The 12,613-nt window shown below is 43.0% G+C and overlaps 1 protein-coding gene across 1 annotated transcript in view; it reads right to left on the bottom strand.

The window, feature by feature from the left end:
- Nucleotides 1-12,613, bottom strand: part of HUWE1 (HECT, UBA and WWE domain containing 1, E3 ubiquitin protein ligase) — a 121,077-nt gene that overhangs the window by 108,192 nt on the left and 272 nt on the right. The window lies entirely within an intron of this gene.

The following is a 12,613-nucleotide window of genomic DNA, read 5'->3' on the forward strand; positions in this document are numbered from 1 at the left end:
ACCCCCCCAAAAAAAAAAAACACTTCCTCTTTCTGTTCAAATATTTTAAGTATAGATTTAAGATAAAACGTTACAATGACCAAACTAACCACTATTGTAGTAATGCAATTCATCACAATTTTAGAAAACACAAAAAAAAAACCAACTTTTTAGTGCCGGGTACAGAAGCTAAATTAGAGCTTTAGTTCATGCGTCTGGTCTTTCCTCTTTAGTATGGCATGGCTGAGAAAGTCTTAATGCAGAAAGAAGCTCAGCTCCCATGATGCAGTCAGCACCCTCCATGCTGTTTTTTGATGAGCTGCACTGTCAATCATTGGGTGAGCAAAGCTTCAGTCTGTGAGCTTGCTAAATGTATTAGTCATTTTCCCAAATGCTAGATAAAAAGGGATAACGTATTACATTCAGTTATTTCAGCAGTTTAAGACACTCTGCACTTAAATCAGGCATTATCCCCCTGGTGCTGTCAAAAGTACTTATATACAGACCAATTTATCCCTTCAGGTTTGCACAGGCGCTAATGAACATGGAGTGTAGACCACACTGACAGCACATTATGTGCCAGCAGAAATATGCGCTTATAAAGCTACATGTATTCAACATAAAGCCTAAAATAGCTTATTATTAGCCACATTGGTTGGAAAATGAATCACTAGTAGTGATGATGGCAATGATAGTCAAAGCTATAACCAGCAAACTGGCGTAGTCGTCGTCAAAATACTATCTGTAAGGAGTTTGCATGTCCTCACTTTACTTGCCTAGCTTTCCTCCGGGTACACCATTTTTCTCCCACACTCCAAAGGAGGTGAATGGCTCCTATCTAAATCGGCCTTGTATGCATGTGAGATAAGGACCTTCAAATGTAAGCTCCTTGAGGGGCAGGGGACTGATGTGAATGTGCACTGTATAAAGTGTTGCATAAATTGTAGGAGCTATATAAATTACCTGTAATAAATAACCCCTCAACACTAAAAGCTAGCCTAACGTTGCCACGTTTTACCGATAGCTATGAAGGCGACACACTCTACGGTCTCAAGTAGGAGCCAGGTAGAAAATGTTCTTTAAATTACAGCTGGCACCTAACTTTTGAGGCTGTCTCTAGTTATTGTCAATGTAAAAAATTCTGATGGCTCCTGGACTGGACAGACTGGCTCCTGAATTCCATGTTATTTGTCTACTCCTGGTGTAACTGGCAACTAAACCCCTCTCCTATATTTGATCTTGTGTGAACGAATGCATGCTGTTCTAGGCTTGTAACTGAACATTTGAGACTTTTTTCTAATTTTTATTCTTTACTGACCGTTATACGGTCAAGCTGTTTTGACATGGGACTTTTTGTTCCTATTTTCCATAGATGTAAAAAAAAAAGACTAGGAATACACTGATATCAAATGCCTCCGATGCCTATCCCGATACCGGAACGTCGGGTATTAGGAAGCCGGACCGCAAGTCATTACACGCCGCCCGGCTTCCTGATTGGCCGGCTCCATCGTTACCAGGGAGCATGGAACTGGCTTCCCGGCCAATCAGGAAGCAAGGGGGCGTGTACTGAATCACTCCACAGCTTTGATTTTGGTTCACCTATTTACAGGGGCCCGATTTATTTTTTGTGTGTTGTAAAGTAGTCTACACTCATGTTTAGTTTACTAATGTGTATTGAAATTGTAGCCCATCACAGGAGTCAGGTTGGTGTGGTGGCTACTTTACATCACAGGGATCATGGGGGACAAAAGTAGCCCCCCTCCAGAAGGAAGGACAGTGTCAGCACCAATTCAGAGATGATTTGAGGATCTACAGCCGAGTGATACACAAATAAGGTACAGTATTGATAATAGTTAGTGACATTAAACCCTCAGATTTTTTAACATAAACCAATACTGTAATGTGCGCCTTACTGTAATCCATGGTTGTTTCTTTTCTCTTTGCTGATCTTCCTTTTAAATCTATCTTTTCTCATGCTGGGCAGAACTTCTGTTTTGCAGCAGACTGCCTTGTCTCTGGAACGGATACATGGTGCCTATGTGTAGGTTTGTAACCTGAGCCAGCACTACAGGAAGAGGCCCTGAGCTGCAAAGGGAAGTCCTCCCCAAGCATGAGAAGGCATGAGGATTTAAAAGGAAGAAGAGCAGCAAAGAGAAGGGAAACTACCATGGATTACAGTAAGGCACACATTACAGTATTGGCTTATGTTAAAAAATCTGAGGGTTTAATGTCATTTTAAAGTTCTTGAATGCATTTTTAAGATTTCACTTCAGAGTTTAGTGACACTGTCACTTTGAAATGGTCAATAGGCTGACTATTGCACCAGCCCACTACCTGCTGTATTTACATTGAGCTGCCGTCTGCGGAATCTTGCCACTGGCAGCTGTCATTCCCTGGCTGAAGTTATTCAAGCGCCGTGTGATTACAATACAATTATTTTTTTTAAAGTGGGGGAAAAAGTCATTTTCGGCCTGACAAATTCTGTTGCAGGAGGAGCGTTGCAGTGCTATTCATATCAATGGCAGCCCAAATGCACCTCCCACCCACAGTGTGATCGTCTGAACTAAAATGCACAGTAACGCAATGCTGTGTGTTCTATTGCAGTGTGATTGAAAAAATTGTGCATGCAGTTTTATTCTGAAGCTTTATGTTTGTAACACTGCATTTGTGTATTTTATTTTACATTAAGGATGGTAATTTTAATTAAATTTTTTTAATATGGGCAAAATGACGGAAATTGCGGTGCATCCCTGGTTTCTCTCCTCCTCGCTGGGCACTGCTTTGTGTCCCCTCTGGCAGCATCCAGCAGGGAGGAGAGAAACTGTCACAGGAGGCCGCGTGGTGCGGGGAGGAGAAAACATTTTTTTTGTTTCGGCCTGACTTATTTTCGGTTTAGTTTTTGAAAATTTATTTTCGGTGCACCTCTAATTACTTACTGTACTTTTTCACCTGTGTTAACACAGTAACTAGGGCTATACCCTGCCAACCCTCACTACACAAGAGTGCCTCAGTGACCACTAAGGTCAAACTCATTGCACAGAGAGCTGAAAGGTTTGGGCTCAGCCCTTAACTCGGGGAAGACACAAGCCGACAGTCCACTCATCTGTTCTTATTTTATCATGACGTTTTAAACACTGTCAAAACTACTCCATAGCCAACCCTCTCCCCCAATAAAAGATCACACACCATTTCATCAAGCACAATGGAGGACTTCTATTCTGTTGCACAGTAAGCCAATGCTGAGCAGGAGCAAATAAGAGCACGATCTCAGACAAAATCACTATACGAGTGCAGCTTCATTCATTCCTCCCTCAGTTGCTCTGAAGGAGCAATGCAACAGAATAAAACCTGCCAATGACCACCACTTCATTGTGCGTCTGTTTACATTGTGACCAAGGTGCAGCAAAGTGAGAGTTTTAGTATTGAAGATATCAAAAGGCGCAGAAAACGTGTTGTATATACTTTATTAATGAAAGACAGCCTCATTCGCATCCAACATTGTTCCTAACTTGTATAGCTGTCCCCTATTGTGTCCACGCTGGCCAGCCACTACAGCTAGCCAAGATTTCTATTTACAGTTGGAACAGGAACCTGGCTATTAAAGTGCAGCAATACAACAAGAAAAAACATTTTCTCTTTTGGGTCGTTGATTTGCTCACATCAGTCCTAGCAGTGTTGGATGTAACTATAGTATCTGCTAATGTATAGCAGAAAACATCTAACCTACCAGTCCATAAATGACAGAACATGCAAAACCAAGAGTAAAAGGTTGACTCTGGACAACCCAGGGCTGTAGACCACTGAAGAGGTGCGCTTCCCTTCCACTTATGTAACTTAAGTAATGGCAGCCCTGATCTCTCGGCTGACCAGCATAGAAAAAAAAACCTTAATTACAGAGATGATTCAAGGTACTGTGCCAGACAAAATACAGTTACCATAGTAAGTTAACAAAAACAAAAAAAATGTGCATAACTTTTTGCATAAGATCAGTTATCAATATTTACCAACCTAAAAACTAGTTCTTGTGATAACTAAACTGGTTATCATGTCTGCAACTAATGGACAAGAATTTATATTTCTGAATTTCATTCACTCCCTTAGACAGACCTAATTCCCCATAAATACTGTAGTTTTCACTGAAAACAATGGCTTCTTTAAAGATTTATCCAACACCACAGAACATGCCGGCTCGGTCAGGACTTCACTCGGTTAACTACTTGCCATCAGGCCGTTGTAAAACAGATGTACAGCAAGCTGCCTACAGCGGGGCGCCGTAAACATACCCCCTAGAGCGCGCAGAACACAATGACACTTGTTAAAAGCCAGTAACGGCTGATACATAGAAGTGTTCGGGTGGCTCTTTAGCCGTCTGATCGCTTGTACGGTGGCCAACAGTGTGCGTGCCCCCCTCTTTAAGCGCCGCTCCCTCCACCGCAGTTCCCAGCTATCCCGGGCTCCGCTGCCCCCTTGACGGGCCCGGGTCGGCGGCTCTCGACATGAAGATCAGCATTCTCCCACCTGCTGATCTCCTCTCCAATCTCTGAATGCCGAAGTGGTGTGCATTACATCACTTCCGCCTTTAGCTGTCATTTCTCTGGCTGCTATAGCCAGAGAAGAAGCTGGTGAAGCAATACCCACCCCCTCCCCCATCCGTTCCGCCAGTCGGCGCTGGAGGATCAGAGAGGGGAGGAATCCCTGCAGGGAGCTGTGTGTGACAGTCACGGCTCTCTGCAGGGACATGATCGAGAAGTGAGCGAGCGACAGTATGTGTTCGCTCACTTCCCGATCTATTGAGCCGATGTGTGACAGTTTCATTGTCACACGTTGACTCAAACTATGAGGTTGAGTGAAAATCACTCACCTCATAGTTCTCCTTTAAAAAGTGATTAAAAAAATGTTTTTAAAGTGATGAAAAATGTTAAAAATAACAAGATTAAGTGATAAAATAAAAAAAACAAAAAGAAAGAAATTAAAACAAACACTGGGCCCATCTGCACATGTATAAGCAGCGCTCTCTAACATGCACAATGCGCTTTAAAGAGTAAGTTCACTTTTCCAATTTGGGAAAATGGAATTACCAGATCAAATCTGGTCAACCCTCACCCCCCTCTACCCACATGCCCTCCCCCAGCGCTATACTTATCTTTGGGTGCACTGTCCTTCCCCTCCGCCAGTACTATCTGTACCCCATACTGCCATCTAGTACAGTCCTGCCCTATGGATTTTGAATTTCACTTGCAAATTGCAAGCACTCATTGGTCAGCGCAGTGAGGTGACCACGCTGACCAATGAGAAGCGGTTCTTCGCATGGTTACAATTATTTTTTGTATCAGGACAAGTAGATTGTAATGAGGAACAAGTAGCTTGGTCCCCCCACTTTAGTCCTTGGACAAGAAGTTGTAAAAAATTCCCACACCCCTGGATCTCCTTAATGATATATCAAAGTCAAAAGTTTAAGCCATTACAAATGGCAATTAAATCCTTTACAATGGATGCTGCCCTTTGATGTTTAACCCCTTCGTGACTGACGACGTACAGTGTACGTCGCCAGCATCGGGGCTGTTTAAACAGACTCCCGGCGACTTTTGCCGCCGGGACTCTGTTTAAAACCTGTATATCGTGTTTAAGGGTGGTTCCGTTCCCTTGCAGGCTCCAATATAGCCACCCTCTTGTGTACTAGTAACCTGTGTGGGTCTCCACAAACACACAGGCAAAACAAGGCAAGACACTTCCCTGCTCCCCACTAATCCTTCCTCCACGCTACTAACTGATCAGCTGCCACTTGTCATCTTATACTGGACAGGAAGTCAAGTGTTTGAGTGGTTTGGAAACATGATGGCTCTAAGTGTTTGGGCAAAATCTTAATTTACCACTATGTGCAATGTACATTTGTTTGATCTGGATTCATTATTGAAAAACATTTTTTTGATCTATTTCTATTAACGTCAAATTTAGAACATGCTGCCTGGGTCGTTAAAGAGGAATACGCTGTAGAAGCTGTGCCCAAATAAAATAGAGGCAGAGAGCAAAGGACAGATTACCAGCATTGTATGTGGTCTCCCAGCAGTTGATCTTCCCTCCATTACGGACTTACCATGCCTTGTTCTGCACTGTGTTTCTGTGTAGAGGCGGCCATCATAGCAGAGGCAGGGTTTTGCTTCCTCATGTCAGAATCTCCAGCAAGGAGCACAGTAGTGACCCCACCAAATCTCACAAGACTAGGGAGTGAGGCAGCAGTGCCTTAGATCTCACATCAAATATACAACTATGAGGTACACAATCTTGACTTATTTGTTTAAAGCTTTTAGGTTTTTAAGGAATAAAATAGCATTTCCTTTAATATTTGTTCTAATTTACATTTTCTGTGAGTGCTTCCACCCTACTGGTCTACATTTTTAATAAATTGCGAGTACAAGTTCATTGCTTTGAGGCACATGTGCGCCAGTACAGAAACCCTGGGATTACTGTGGGTGTTTACTGTTTTTCTTATATCCCCCTCTGTCGCTCGCCCCTCTCTCTATTCATCCACACAGATAAAGTAACTAATTTTATATTTCACTATCGAAATTGTATTGTAATCACTTGACCCTTGAATAGCTTCAGCCAGGAAATGACAGCTGCCAGTGGCAAGATTCCTCATAAAAATGTGTAGAATACAGTTTTAAATGAAGAAAAAAACATTTTTTTGACTATATTTACAGGTATTAGCCACCCAGAGTAACAAGAATACAATGATTACAATAGACTTTAACCAACTTTTCTCTAACTGAACCTGACAATTCAGTTTGTGTTACAGATCACCTCAGGTATGACAGCTGCTACCCTTTCCGATGGCTAACCTCTTACTTCCACTCCCAACCTATAAGTGAATACAACCATGTCAATAAACAGCTCTCTAGTGAACATGGTGGAAATAACAGGGACCTGTATATGACCATGCCTTGTCCTGTCTGGAGCTGGAAGATAGTATGCGAGGTTATGAAGTTAACAGTTCAGCAACTGTCAGCCTTCACGTTACTTATGATACTCTAAAGTGTTTCTAAAAGACAAAACATTTTATTTCCCCCGTTTTGGATAGAAAAGCACAGGGCTGCTTTTGGAGAAACTTCCCCTTCGTGTCCTGTTCTGCAGACAAAACAGGAACGGAAATGCCCCACTTAATTTTCATCAGAAATGTCTTCAATGAAGATTATACCTCTATTCCTGTTCTGCAAATGACTAATGGGGACAAAAACCTCCCCCCAAAAACACAAAGAAAAGTTTTGCCTTTATGGACACGAATGCCAAATGTTTTCTAGGTTTAAATAAAGTAGGAGGAGTAGAACCCCTGTCAAGTTTGCATTGCTGTTAGTATCCCCATCTCTATACATGTCCGAGCGACCAATGAGATGGCAACTGATAGGAAATAAAACAAACATTCTGGAGTTGTCATCAGAACAGGAGGCAAGAGTAAATGTTCCAATGGGAACATCTGATCGGTAACAGTCTAAAAGGAGGAGCACCTCTCTTTGAAGAGGTTTCCTCTAATTTCCTGTTGTTACTCTGGAACACGAAGTGAAGAGAAATCCGACAAGGGTTTTAACCTTTACCTGTGCTATCCAATTTTTTTTTTTTTTTTATAAATACACTGCCAATAAAAAACAGAATGATAATAAAGTAGTATTAAACTCTATTTACTTATCAATAATGAATGCAGGTCAAATATACATTGCCTAGCAAAGTATTCCTTTATATTTTTTCCTAAGCACTTGGCTCCAACTCTCTCAGCTACACTTCCCTGAACTTCCTGTCCAGTACAAGATCATAAGGGACAGAGCAGTCTACAGTAGCTGCCCATCTACTCGCTTGTAGGAAGGAGAAACAAAGGGGGGGGGGTGTCGTGCCTTGCTGCCTGTGTTTGTGGAGAGACACACAGCTTACTAGAACACACAAGGGTGGCTCCAAAAGAACCCTGCAATGGAAAGGAGCCACCCTAAAACAGGATATTGGGACCAGTGCTCTGGGGAACTGTTTACTATGCAGAAAAAGAACACAAGCATCAAAGAGCAGCATCCATTGTAATTGAATTAATTCAGCATTTGCTTAAAAACCTTGACTTTAATATCACTTATAAAAAGTGTAGCTATATTGTTTTTTTCTTTTGGATCGAGTAGGAAATGTTTAAACCCCGACAGGTTGTTTCTCGCCATCTGTGTCTTGGTGGGGAAATTTAGTCTCAAACAAAACAAGACCTAACAGAAAGTGAAAGAAAATACCTCCAAAATAATGAGAAATCCCCTCTTTTTATGGAAAAGGTCAACGTGCTGCAAGATTATTTTTTTCCCTCCGTCATGTTCTAACGACGACTGTAAAACGTTGATTTTAACTTTCTATACCAGTGACAATTGCCACCAGGTCAAAGAGAAGGAATCTTCCCAGCCCATATGGACACATGGCAATTAACATCTGACAAAGCTTCTACCGTTTCTTCTTTATCAACAACTAAAAATAAAGCTGATCATACGCTGCTAGATTTTTTAGGGACGTTCATACGAAAAAATTCTCATTAGAACATCAGATAACGCCATCAGAGACATGAAGAACATTGTTTGAAGTTTCGTTTGAGAAACTGTATTCATTACGAAATCGGATGGTATGATCAAAACATCAACCACATTCACTGGTAGAATTTTGCTCGTTCGCAAAACATTTCTCAGCAATTCACCCCTGAAGTGACCTTCCCATGATGCATCTCTTAGGCTTGGGCTGCACCACTAATGCCTAAGATGACCAGGAATAGAAAAAAGCAATCATTTTAAGTAAAATATATTTAACGGATGAATGTAAGATGATGTCATATCAGCATGCAGAGCTACATGCTGGGGTGATTTTTAGTAGGGCTGCACCGATACCTTTCGAGTACCAGTGCCGATACTTGGCATTTTCATGAGAACTACCAGGGTTGCAGCTGGGACCTGGCTCTGGCGCTCCACCACTGACCTGAAATCATTAGTTGATATTGTTTTAGAAAAACTGTCATATGACAAAAAAAAAAATGTATCAGTACTTGTGTCTGTAAGTATTCGGGCAAGTACCAGAACTTGTACTTGCAAAAACTGGTGTGTGTGTGTAACAAAATCATACATTAAGGGCTTGTTCACACCGAAAGCGTGTGCGTTCCAGAGCGGTAGCTGCTGGAACACACCGTGATCACTAAGAAACTTCCCCCCGCCTTCTGGGGCGGGAGGGGGTGTGGCGGTGCATTGAACTCAATGGCACGGCTTCCACGCCGGCAGTGCGATCGGATGCGTGGCAAAACTTTGCCAGCGTTCCATTCCACTGCAAACGCAAAAAAATAGAGCAAGGGGCGTGGAAGCGGTGCCATTGAATTCAATGCAACGCCCGCCCCAGAACGCGCGGGGAAGTTTCTTAGCGATCGCGGTGCTTTCCAACAGCTAGAGCTGTGGAACGCACACGCTTTCGGTGTGAACAAGCCCTAAAACAGAGATGTACAAATCCCAGCAGCTCCGTTTGCTCCTTACAAATAACAGCGGCCTCCTAACTTTAGAATTTTTCTCTAGTCTTGGAGCTCGAAAAGTATCTGTACTTGTACCAAGTACGGTACTTGGTATCGGTGCATCCCTAATTTTTAGTGAAAGGAGGGTAAAGGTCCACTTTAAAGTACCACTGAAATGAAAGCTGATATACATAGTGGGGAAAGGGAAATTCATATACAACAAATAAAAGATTACATGTAACATGAGTTTAGCATTTCCTCACAGTATATATTTATAAACTATAGAAGCCAAATAGTCAATTTAACAAAACAATATTTCACACTTAACTATTGCAGTAAATAAATATGTCTGTCTTTTTTCTTTTAAGGCAGCATTTCATCAAACCTTCAAATGAGGGAGGAGCAACAACGACCCTCCAGCTGTTGTGGGACTACAAGTCCCATTAGGCATTGCCAGACTGACAGCAACAGGCATGACGGGATATGTAAATAAAGCATAGCTGGAAGGTCAGAGTTGCCCAACCCCCGCTTTAAATAAACTACTAGCGGAGATGTTGATGCGCTGGCATGAACCAAGCGCTACATCCGCCGAGTCACTGCAAACCAGCTGCACTTGCAAAGACTCGCTATGAGCAACGACTGAGGGGGCCATAAAACTTTTACATCAACCCATACCTCCACTCCGAACAAACATTTGTTTATTCTAACCTCTAGTACAGGGGAGGGGCAAACTTTGGCACCCAGGCTGTTGTGCAACTACAAATCCAATTAGGTATTGCAAGACAAACAGCCACGACTTCCAGAGACATGATGGGGTTTGTAGTTTCATCACAGATAGAGTTTAAGTTGTGTCACCTGAGGCTTAAAGACCTCATACAGGATCTTACATTAACAAATACTAAACCAAGACAGCAACCCTGTAATTCACAAAGAGCGTCTTAGATACTCTTTAGAAATCCATCTGGTGGTGGTGGAACTAGCGACTGATTCATGTATGTGCCGGTGAGATACAGCCCAAAGGATAAAATTCAAAATATTAACAACTGCTTACAAAGCCATCCACAACTCTGCCCCCGGCTATATCTCCAACCTTGTCTCAAAATATCACCCTAACCGTCCCCTACGCTCTTCACAAGACCTCCTGCTTTCCAGCTCCCTCATCAACTCCTCCCATGCTCGCCTCCAGGACTTCACTAGAGTCTCTCCCATCCTATGGAACTCTCTAGCCCAACCTGTCCGTCTATCTCCCACACTGACTGCCTTCAGGCGATCCCTTAAGACTCATCTCTTCAGGGAAGCCTATCCCACCTCAACCTAACCACTGAACAATCACTTTCTCAAACAATCATCCCCAAGCAGCTACCTCCTCATGTATCACTGGCCCCTCCCTTTTAGATTGTAAGCCCTCACGGGCAGGGCCCTCCTTACCATCCTGTCTTGAATTGTATTGCGATTGTAATGTCTGCCTTATATTGTAATGCGCTGTGCAAATTATTGGCGCTATATAAATCCTGTATAATAATAATAATAACATACATACACACACATATATATCAGCTTCTGATCGGAAGCCAAGGATCACTATGATACTCAGTCACACTGATCACATGATCAGGAAGCCACTTCTGCCTCTTGGCGTTTAAAGAACACAAGCCAAACCTTTTTATTTGAGCTATTAGTCCTCTTTTAGGTCAAAGGAGGACATTAAAGTGACCCAAAGTCAATGCTAGTCAGTCTGCTATATTTGCTGACAGTGCAGAGCCGCGAAGGAGCCCCATAAAATTGTCGGGATACACCAAGCTGCCCGATTTGACAGCTGGCTTTGCCTCTCTAGAGCCAGAACTGTGCCTGCCCCCTCCCCTGTCTGTCTCTCCAATGATCACTGGGGGAACAGAGAAGGAAGGGGGGAATCTCTGCAGGGAGCAGTGACAGCGAAGGAGCCCCATAAAATTGTTGGGATACACCAAGCTGCCCGATTTGACAGCTGGCTTTGCCTCTCTAGAGCCAGAACTGTGCCTGCCCCCTCCCCTGTCTGTCTCGCCAATGAGCACTGGGGGAACAGAGAAGGAAGGGGGGAATCCCTGTGGGGAGCAGTGACTGACATTCACCTTTCTCTGCAGGGAGAATGTACTGAGCGATCAGCAGTTTTCTCTATAGGTTGAACTCGATGGACTTGTGTCTTTTTTTTCAACCTGACTAATATACTATGGGGGAATTTATCAAAACTGGATCAGACAAAATCTAGAGCAGCTGCGCATGGCAACCAATCAGCTTCTCCTTTATTTTCAAATCTTAACTAGCCAAACTGAAGAGAGAGAAGCTGATTGGGTGTCATGCACAACTGCTCCAGATTTTGTTTGCTCCAGTTTTGATAAATTCCCCTCTATGTAGTTTGATTGCTCGGCTGTGGATCTATGAAGCCGATGTGGGACACCTGCAATGTCTCATGCCAGCTCAAAGTATAGGGAAGAAAAATGTTTTGCTCTCCCAATACTTCCCCTTTAAGAACACCTCAAGGGGCTAACAGTTAAAGCCAAATTTTGTTTCACCAAAATTTCACATCGGACGCAATCTACAATTTACTCCAACACACAATCAGTCTCATACACTTGCCTCATCACCAACACGGCGGTATTTATTTAGGAATCTGGCTCAACAACAGCACCATACAATATAAGTACTTGAATTTGTCGCACGCGTCGGCACAGACGATGAAAACGTCACAGGGTTTTGTTTTTTTTTGTGAATTTGACATCCGACTACATACACACTAATAGAAATGTGTCACAAATGCCTTACTGAACCGCCTCCAAGTGTTTTAGAATGTAAAAAAAAAAATATATATATATATATATATCTGGCACCATGACAATAAGACACCCCGAGCAGAACATTCCTACACAATGGGCCGTACACTTCCCCATAGAACACCAGCCAGGGCCAGCGGCACTGGGTCACGTGACCCACCTGGCCTGTTACACAGCCGGCATTAGCAGACAGAAAAGAGCTGGGTCATGGTCCCCTCAGCCTGGGCCACCACCGCCGGTCGGGGCACTGGGAGGAAAGGGGGTCGGGCAGCCAGGTATAAACGGGAAGAACGTCGGCCGGGTATGTAAAAAAGCCAAACGTCTGGATAGA

The sequence above is a fragment of the Nanorana parkeri genome, unplaced genomic scaffold (genome assembly GCF_000935625.1).
Source record: "Nanorana parkeri isolate BGI_ZX_2015 unplaced genomic scaffold, ASM93562v1 scaffold475, whole genome shotgun sequence".
NCBI classification, from domain to species: domain Eukaryota; kingdom Metazoa; phylum Chordata; class Amphibia; order Anura; family Dicroglossidae; genus Nanorana; species Nanorana parkeri.